The sequence below is a fragment of the Mastomys coucha genome, unplaced genomic scaffold (assembly GCF_008632895.1).
Source record: "Mastomys coucha isolate ucsf_1 unplaced genomic scaffold, UCSF_Mcou_1 pScaffold18, whole genome shotgun sequence".
Taxonomy (NCBI): domain Eukaryota; kingdom Metazoa; phylum Chordata; class Mammalia; order Rodentia; family Muridae; genus Mastomys; species Mastomys coucha.
Genome location: NW_022196900.1, coordinates 46,705,088 through 46,714,908, shown reverse-complemented (window position 1 = coordinate 46,714,908; position 9,821 = coordinate 46,705,088).

The window sequence follows — 9,821 nt, the reverse complement described above, 5'->3', positions numbered from 1 at the left end:
GTAGAGCTTGACCTCACAATCCAACACAGTTAGCTGATTCATAATCAGTGGGAACTGGAAGGAAGCGACAGAGAGTCAAGTCTCTCGAACTTGTGGCATCCAGGGTTGGAGCAAACAGGCACATAACACAAGGGTTTCACAAGATTAGGGAGGTTTGTGGAGTTCTGGCCCTTGGCAGGACAGCCATTGTTGATGGAAAAAGACTGATGTTTACAAACGGTCTAGAAAACATCTTGTCCTTTTGTGCCAAGAGACATCTAAGACGGTCCTGAGAGACACCGCTCAGAGTAACAAAGGCTGCTCTGTCTGTTGACAGTGAGGAATGGAGACACTGCTGTATTTACTGAGGGATAATTAGTCACCAGGGAGGCTGGGTGAACGGTGACTACACACATCAGTAAGAGGAAGCCCATGAAAGAGCATGGGGAAACAAGTCACAGATGGGACCTAGTGTGGGACCCCATTTACACAAGTTCAAAGCAGGGGGCCTACAACTGCCCAGAGGGTACCCTGTGGGGTTTGGGGGAAGAGATGGAGAGAAAGAGACTGACTTCCACGATGGCTCAAAACAAGGAGTTTGCTGGGACATAGACTTTCAGTGTTAAGACAGCAAGGGGTGAGCAGGGCGTTCCAGATACGTAGGTTGGAAGAGACAAGCCATGATTTGTTCTGGTTTGGTTTGGTTTGGTTTTTGGGGGGTGGTGGTTTGGTTTGGTTTTGGTTTGGTTTGGTTTGTTTGTTTGTTTGTTTCATTTTGTTTTGTTTTTATGTTTGTGTTTGGCCTACATGTATGTCTGTGCATCACATGTGTGCCTAACACCTGCAAAGGCCAGAAAAGGTGCCAGTGGCTCTGGAACTGGAGTTAAAGACAATTTTAAGTAGCCATGTGGGTGCTGGGAATAGAACCTGAGTTCTCTCCAAGGGCAGCTGGTGCTCTGAACCACTGAACCCTTTTTTCCAGTCCTTGCATTTTGTTGTTGATATTATTCTTTGGACCTTTAAATACATATATGTATGTCACGTAAACGTTTATATGTGTTATTATTTACCAATTCTTGAAAGCAAAGTCACCTGGCTCACAAAGTCTGAACAAGGGAAATGTGCATGGACTTCTGAGCCACAGAAGTGAAGGACAACACAAAGGAGCCATCCTACGTGTGGACGCGTGTTCTGTGACCTCTGAAATTTGACTCATAGGCTAATCTTCACATGGTACAAATCAGTTAAGTATCATAAAGCACCCTGGATGTGACCCTGGGTGGTTTTATTATAATGCCAATTAAAACCAGGGAAGAAGCTAACAGTGAAAAAGTATTTTAGATTTCCCAAGTGCCACTCGGGACACGAAGGTTTTCAAATCTGCTAAAAATGATCCTACTAATTGCTACCAAGTGCTAAGAAGCACTGGGTTGAAAAGAGGTCTGTGTCTTAAAAATTATAAAACACCCACCCCCTTGCCTTTCATACTCTGAAGCACACGTGGCTGAATAGAGACAGCGGATGACGGGAGGAGATGGGAATTGCTGCTTCCTACTTCTACCCACCCAAGAAACTTGTGACAAGAAACAGAGGCAGACACCTGCTTCACTTTCCAAAACTCAGGAAACTGGAGCCAGGAGGTAAAAGAGAGAAACTGGGGAAGTGTGCCCCTCGAAGGCATAATGTGACAGAAGCCCAGCAGTTAGGGCAGTTAGTCCATTCAAAGTAGGAAATATTGGAAGGCTGGCCAGTGGATTTCCAAGTTCAAAGGAAGAATGCTTCCCCTACTTAGATGTGGCGATATAGTCTTATGAAAACATCTCTTATACTCCAAGACACTGAAACTTCTGCTGGACCTTGAAGCAGAGTTAATAATACTTCCTGAGGTCATTTAAGATTTAAGACTGCGGCCAGTTGTGGTGGCACGTGCCTTTAATCCCACCCCTCAGGAGGCAGAGGTAGGTAGATCTCTATGAGTTCGAGGCCAGCCTGACATAAAAAGAAAGTCCAAGACAGCCAGGAAGGACTATAATACACAGAAAAAACCTTGTCTTGAAAAAAAAAATAAAAAACAAGAGATAAACCTGCGGAGTACTCGGCCTGTTTGTTTAACCTGCCTTTAAGAAAGCAATGTGCACTGGGCTGTGGTGTATACTTTTAATCCCAGTGCTCAGGAGGCAAAGGTAGGCAGATCTCTGTGAGTCTGAGTCCAGCCTGGTCCACAGAGCAAGTCCCAAAAGAGCCAAGGCTATACAGAGGAACCTGGTCTCAAAAAAAGAAAAAAACCATCAAACCTGAGCTAATGTATAACTTTAATCTTAAATTATGTCTCTTCCTTCCCCTAGCCCAGAGTTATGCATGAGTGTATATGTGTGTTAAATATGTGATAAATTGCTGAAAACTGCAAAAGTCAAAAGAAATCTTGTGCGGTAAATACCTGCCATCAATGCTAGAAAGAGCATATGGCTCTATCCTGCTAGACAGTACACTTGCAATACTGTTTGTCGTCTGTGTCAGCAGGGGTCAGTTGGAGCCAATGACTTAATCCCTTGTAAAACTCTGTGAAGATTTCTGTAAAGTATCCTTCATTCCTTCCCCACAAGATACTTTCTATCCCATTTAATAAATGCAGAACAGAGTCCTTTTATTGGGGGCACAGACAGAGAGACAGGTAATCATATTTCATACAGGCACAGACAGACACACAACAGGCAGATTACAGACAAACCAGAAACTACAAGTGTCAGATGACAGAAGGCATGGGGTGAAAAAAGTAGAAAACTCAAACACGTGGGCTCGCTCTTGGTCAAACTTCTCCGAGAGGGAATACTTTGATTTCTTTTCTTAATGTGATGCTATCAGATTGTGATGCTTCCAATAATCTCTAATGTATTTAATCTATGGATGTAGGCATCCTTTTAATGCCTGAGCGTGAGAGCTGACAAGTTAGATACCAAAAAACAAACAAACAAAAACCACCTAGATACTGGCTGTTTCGTTGCTTTAGTTTAATACTTTACTTCCAGTTAATAAAGGGATCTCCAGAGAAACAGAACTCATGATGTCTTATGAGATGGAAAGAGATTTATTGGGGGCTGGAGAGATGGCTCAGCAGCTAAGAGCACGGACTGCTCTTCTGAAGGTCCTGAGTTCAAATCCCAGCAACCACATGGTGGCTCACAACCATCCATAATGAGATCTGACGTCCTGGCGGGTGTGACTGAAGACAGCTACAGTGTACTTACATATAATAATAAATAATAAGTAATCTTTGAGCCAGAGCAAGCAGAGGTCCTAAGTTCAATTCCCAGCAGCCACATGATGGCTCACAACCATCTGTACAGCTACAGTGTACTCGCTCATATACATAAAATAAATAAATAAATAAATAAATAAATAAGAAAGATATTGTTAAAAAAGAGATTTATTATAGAAGGCGTCTCACACAATTATGTAGAGTCTGCAGGGGTATGACATGCTAGAGACACACTAGAGTGGAGGCTCTGTGGTTCCACTTACAGCTAACAGGCTGGAGTCTGGACCACTGACATTCTTCAGTGAGGAAGAGAAACCTTACTGCCACTGATATCTGCAAGCAGTGTACGAGAGAGGAAGTTTCTCTTGCCCTGAGGAAGCCAGGCTTTTTTTCTGTCTGAGTCTCGGTTAATGACCCACAATGACCCAGGGACCTGCTTTATTCAGTCTACCAGCCAAACACATTCTCGCCTCACAAAAATACCTACGATAATGTCTGACCATCAGGACATGCTTGGTCCAGCCAAGCTGATGTAAAATTAATGATCATGCATTCATTAATGCTGCCTTAATTTTACACACAGGGAGACCCAGGCTAAGAGTAGCTGATTGCAATTTAGCCTTGTCTCTCTGGGGATGTGGTAAAAATGCCTGGCTGTCTCCTTGAGAGAAGGCCCAGGTCTCCATTCCTACACCTATCTATCGCTCTGAAACATGTATTCAATCAACTAGCTGCTGTGTGAGACATTACTGCTCATTTAGTGATTATGAAATTAAAATGTTGTTTTGGAAGTAAGAATAAAAAGTTGTAAAATGTGTGCCGGGTTTTTCTGTGGTACCGACCCTGGGGCCAGATTCAGGCAGCTTGCCTGAGCCACGTGCAAAGCAGGACCAGGAATGGGCTCTCTCACCTCTCCTTTGAGACTTTCACTCACAGATGACCATGGGTAAATCCAGCTCCTGGGAATTTAACACCCTTTTCTGGCCCCCAAAGGTACTAGGCACACATTCAGGCAAAACATTCACATATATAAAATAAATAAATCTTATAACACAAACAGCAAACAAATCCCTCAATAAACCAGGTGACACACACGTGTAGTCTCAGCCTTGGAAGGTGGGAGCAAGAGGATCAGAAATCACAGGACATCCTGGAATTTATATTAAGTAATATTAATATTAAGTAATATTAAGGTTAATACCAGAGTGAGCATGCAACTGTGTCAAGTAGGTAGGTAGATAGATATGTGGACGTATGACAGACAGACATACAGACAGACATACAGACAGGCAAAAACTTCCTCTGGATCACATCTATATTAAGACAGTTTTACATGCAGGAAAATATTTGCTTTACTACATTGAACAAATTTTTTAAATTCTAGTAAGATCCAACACCCTAGGCCATAAAAATGAGTTACCGAGGGAAGAGAGATGGAAACGAAGCAGAGAGGTGGTTGGAAAAAATCCAAGGAAACACACACGTGCCCTGAAAAAGCTGGCAAAATCTGTCAGACTTTTAAGACACATTGAGTTTGGAGACAAGCATGCACCACTAACTGCAATGCCACATAGCGTCACACGATGGCGCGACGACTCCATTAGTTTCTCTCTGGCCTTCTGGCCTAGAGGTTAGTCTTGCTCGCTTTGTTCACAAAATAGCTAGCAAATCCCATAAAGCCTTGTTTGTTCGTTCGTTTGTTCATTCGTAAATTCGTCCGTTTTTAATTTTTATTTTGTGCTTCTGGCCCTATCTTCGGTCATTTCCACATGTACACTGGGTGCCCCTGGGCAGAGATGGTCAGAGACAATAGGGCCACTTGAGGCTATCAGAACCCTGAAAAGAGGCAGAGAGAGGCCTGATACAGGCTGCCCCAGGCTACTCCACAGGCTGAGGTAGGAGGATCTCTCAAAGCTGTTCTAGCCCAGCCAGGGCAGTATCTCTGTCCACTCACTCTCAAAAAAAGATGGGCGGAGGGGAGGTGGGGGGAAGGAAAACCAGCCCTACCCAGAGTGGTGGATGAAATGCAGATACTGTATTTTAAACTGTAGAAAATTTCAACAGTATAAAACTAAAATGCATGACAATATATGAAACAGAATATATGTCAAATCCAAAACCACGGCCCATGTTAAGGACCATCCAAACGGTAAACCTGGAGAGATGTCTTACAGAAAATTAAGGTCCCTCTTTGTTCAACACACCCTGGCCTGCCTTCCTCAGCCTTAGTTAGTCCTTGAAAGCCTTTGAATGTAATATCTAGTCCTTCTTAATGACACCTAATAACTGGACATATTTATATTTATAGCGCACACATAATAATGCATGTATATACCATGTAACTCTGTACATATTTATAGAGCACACCATGATAATGCATGTATATGCCATGTAACAACAGAACCACATCTCTACCACTCCCATCCCAGTGACCAACTAATCTTTGTGCAAGGGGCCTGAGAATTCCTCTCTCCCAGTTCTTTCTGAAATGTATATTAAATTGTTGTAAATTCTCCTCACCATGCTGAGCCATGGACATTAGAAGCATCTCCAGAATACAGCTACCTACCTCTGCTATCCCCAGCCCCGCTACCCCCCGTGTTAGTCATCTCTCTGTAGCTGTCACAAAATGCTTGAGAAACAAAAGGAAGACAGATTATTGGAGCCCGGGTTTCAGCTGGTGACCCACTGGCTCTCGCTTTGGGCATCGGCTGATAGAAAAACCTGCAGTATATAAATATAAGAGAATGTTATTCACCCATATAAAAGAGTGAAGCCTTGCCATTGGTGGCAGTTGATAGAACTGGAGGACATTAAGTGAAATAAGCCAGGCACGTAAAGACAAATATTGCATGTTCTGTATATTGAAGCTAAAAACAAGACAAAAACAAACAAACAAACAAAAAACCCTAGGTCAGTGTCTCAAAGAACTGGAGAAAAACAGCTGTGACTGTGGAACACGGTTGTTACGGTTTGATCTGAGAGCTCCTATGTTGAGGGCTTGGCTGCAGACCGGTGGGATTTAGGAAAGCCATTGGCTTTATCAGTGAACTAACACACTGATAGATTCATAAACTGGTGGCCCCCTGGGGAGGTGGTGCAAACTAGAAGGTGGGGTCCAGCCAGAGGACGTAGTCACTGATCATGCACCCTGGAAGAATGTGTTGTCCGTGGCCCTTCCCTCTAGGTCTCTTTCCTGCCCACAGAGTGCAGCCGCCTCTGCACCATGGTTGATTCTGCATCCTGGCAGTCCTGAGGAGTTCTGCAATGGAATGGAACCGGGAGCACAGGGGCCTCTGACATACTGACTTCACTTTGTCTGACATACTGACTTCACTTTGTCTGACATACTGACTTCACTTTGTTTGGAATGTTTGGTCTTGTGTTAGAGTCCTTTTATAAAATTACATTTTGTTTGTTGTTGCTGTTGGAGGTTGGGTGGGTGTGTGTCTGTGTGTGTGTGTGTGTGTGTGTGTGTGTGTGTGTGTGTACACATGAGAAGGTTAGAAGACAATCTACAGGACTCTTTCTTTTACCACATGGATCCTGGGGATTTGAACTCAGGTCAGCAGGCTTGACCGTAAGTGCCTTTAACCACTGAGCCCTCTCACCAGCCATTCAAATTGGCACCTTAATGTAATGAGTATCTTTGGGTTTCATCCCTTTCTTCCTTTTTCTCCTCCTCCTCCTCCTCCTCCTCCTCCTCCTCCTCCTCCTCTCCTCTTTCATCTTCTCTTGATTCTTTCTTCTTCTTTTTTCTTCCAAACAAGATCTCACTAGCTGACCTGGGACTTGCAAGGATATCCTGGGGTTTACTCGGCACTGTCTCCTGAACACAGAGCCCTCACCTTCCGTAGGTTCTGTTCACCCTACCTAGCATCCAAAGAGACTAGGGATACTATTGTCAGGATCAAGGACAGTTTCAAAATCAGATCCTTGCTTAGTCTTGCACAGAGGGGGTTCTTTATTGGGGGGAGGGGGGTCCTAGGTACATCATTCCCCCAGGAAATCACATGTAGGGACACAGTCATAGAGAAGACCCAGCCTCATCAGACATCGAAAGGCTCCAAGGCCACCAGTGTCTCTTCCTGTTAGCCAGAGAAAAGTCTAAAGGGCCCTGCTATAATGACTTGGATAATGTTGGTCACCGAATTTAACCTTAAATTGAAATGCCTGTCACAGAAAGTTAATAACAGTGAGTGGATGCAGGCACTACCACCAAAGGCACTGACAGATTTTGGGGTGTTGTTTTGTTTTATTTTGTTTACATCACAGTCCAGTTTATTTCACAAAACACACTCAAAGAAAACAGAGCAGATTCCAAGGTTTGTGCTTCATCAGGATTAGCTGCATATTGAACAAATGCAAATAGTCGAAGCACACACCAAATGGGCTGGACTGGAGCCTAGAAATTAGGCCTAGGAATTTATTAAAGAGATTCATACACATCTCATGTACAGACTATGGTTTGTGAATGGTGGGTGAGGTCTGTCAAGTAAGGTCAAGGTGCCTTCCAGAGGCCAAAAAGTCCCTTTACTGATAAGTCTTCCCACATAGCTCTCAGGGGAAGAGGGGGGTTGGGGGGGAGGGAGAGAGAAGAGAGAGAGGGAGAGAGAGAGAGGAGAGAGAGAGAGAATTGGTCTTTGTTGTACATTTTTTAATTCACTTTACATCTCAATAGCAATTCCTGCTCTCCTCCTGCTCTCCCCGTGCAAAACTGCCCACCTGCCTGTGGGCCCTGTTCCCTTATATGGCCTGCCTGTCTGGCCTCAGTGGGAGAGGATGTGCCTAGTCCTGCTGCCACCTGGTGTGCTGGGAAGGTAGCAGAAGGGGTGTAGTGGCTCAGGGGTGTTACTTAGAGGGTGGTTCCCCTTTCTCAAAGGAGAAGGGGAGGAAGGAATAGGGGAAGTCTATGTGAGACTGACAGTTTTGAAATGTCCCAAGATGTTGCCTCCACTGACTGGAGTGCAGTCATCTGTGTGAGATGGCACATGGCATAGCACAGAACCCCCAGTCAAGGTACACCACTGTCTGGCACTCTGGGCTTGGAACATTTTGACGTGTTCATCTCACACCTCAATGAACTTCTTTGAAGCACGTGTGGCCCAAAATACCCAAACCTCTTACCTGTAGACCCTGACAAATGCACTGTGCTCTACAACCCACGAACTGTACTCTTGCTCAGAGTATCGACCCTGCCAGCAACCCAAGCATTCAGTAGTCCAAAGTGTTCTAGGCCAGCCTAAGCTACAATATGAGATCCTGCCTCAAGGAAGGGAAGAAAGGAGGGAAGAAGGAAGGAGGGGAGGGAAGAAGAAAAACATAATTTTCATTACAGACACTTCAGAAATAATTTTGAAGATCCAGACATGGTGGCTACTTTAGTTACTTTTCTACCGTTGACATAAAGCACCAGGACCAAAGCAACTTATAAAAAAAAAAAAAAGCATTCAGCTGGGTCTACAGTTTCAGAGGGTTATAATCCACAATACCAGCATAAAGGCATGGGGGCAGGAACAGCTGTGTTCACATCTTGATCCACAAGCAGGCAGTGCACTGGGGACGGTGAGAGGTTCTTTGAAACACTAAGATGCCCACAGTGACACACCCACCAACTGGGTACCAAGTTGTCAGACATATGAGCCTATAGAGGCCGCTCATTCAAACCATCACTATGAAATCCCAGCACTTGGGAGGTAGAGGCAGGGGGATCAGAAGTTCAAGGTCATCCTCAACTGTGTGTGTGTGTGTGTGTGTGTGTGTGTGTGTGTGTGTGTGTGTGTGTTCAAGACCAGTCTGGACTTCATCAGACTCTGGTAGAATAAACAAATTGGTTAACTGGATGGCTCAGTGGGTAAAGGCATTTGCCCCCCAAGCCAGACAACCTGAGTTCAACTCCTGGAGCCCACATAAAGCCGGCAAGAAGAGCCCAGTCTCCACAGTGTGAGGGCTGCCATTCATACACATGTCATACACACATAAACACACACAGATGATAACAACAATAATAATAATAAATGTTTAAAAAAAGAAATCATTTCAGAAATAGATATATATACATGTTTATTCACAGAAAATGCCAGTTAATGGCTTTAATATTGACCATGGTTATCAAAGTTCACAAAAAAGCATAAAGTGCAAAAGGCCTGTAAATCCGCCCAGAGCTATGATTGCTATTACCTCAGCCAGGGTGCATACCACCTATACATAGCACACTCTACATAAAGTATAAAACACAGTGTATATCTGATAGTACTCTATTTGCTTGGTTTAATTAATGTGGTTATAAAATAGTTTTAAATCTGACTTGATGTGTAGGAAAAGACACAAAACATGTTCTAAAATCTGTAGGAGTATAATGTCTATAAAAATCTATTGAGAATCCCAATCTAGCCAAAGATGTGTCATTGGCCAGTGGGACCAACAGCACCCAGGTCTAGCCCTGGTTGGGAAGAATTCAAGTTCAGCTGGAGAAAGGAGTTGGGGGAAGCCCTAGCTGGCTGCCCCCAGAGACCATTCATTGTCAGACCTGAGGGAAGAAGAGAGCCAGAGAAGGTTCAAATCCCAGTGCCAGCTCTGGGGGGTC